The following is a 694-nucleotide window of genomic DNA, read 5'->3' on the forward strand; positions in this document are numbered from 1 at the left end:
CCACCCTAACCCTAACCCACTCCCCCAACCTACTTCACTGTTGTTCACTGATGTCATCCGAGAAATCCTTCCACCACTATCATGCCTCCCTGAACCCTAGAGTAGAAGGAGGGTCGGTAGTGCATATGACCACTCCTTTCACTTCTAACTCAACCAATACCACCACCACCACCACCACCCCTAGCCACACCATCAGCACCATCAGCACTACTGACCACTGTTGCCTGTGCTGCCTGCATATAAACAACAACGACAACACCCAGGATTATCAGGACCTCCCTCCTATTGCACCATCCCTAAAACATCTGATACCACTATCATCACCACCATCAACAACATCAGCATCAACAACAATAACATGCAATGCTGCCTTGACCATTAATGCCACCAAAACAGCAACAACAACAACAAACCATGCTAATGTCACTTGTAACTGCAAGAACACCGCCAACACCAACATCACAGGCACCATCAACAACACCATCACCACCTCCAATAATAATACCACCACTAACAGTACTACTACCAACACCACCACCACCACCACCAACATCAACAATACCTAACACTACCACCGACGACAATGCCATACCACCACGACCAGTACTACTACCAACACCATCATCAACAATACCTAACACTACCACCACGACCAGTACTACTACCAACACCATCATCAACAATACCTAACACT

Source organism: Octopus bimaculoides, chromosome 6, assembly GCF_001194135.2.
Source record: "Octopus bimaculoides isolate UCB-OBI-ISO-001 chromosome 6, ASM119413v2, whole genome shotgun sequence".
In the NCBI taxonomy this organism is placed as follows: Eukaryota; Metazoa; Mollusca; class Cephalopoda; order Octopoda; family Octopodidae; genus Octopus; species Octopus bimaculoides.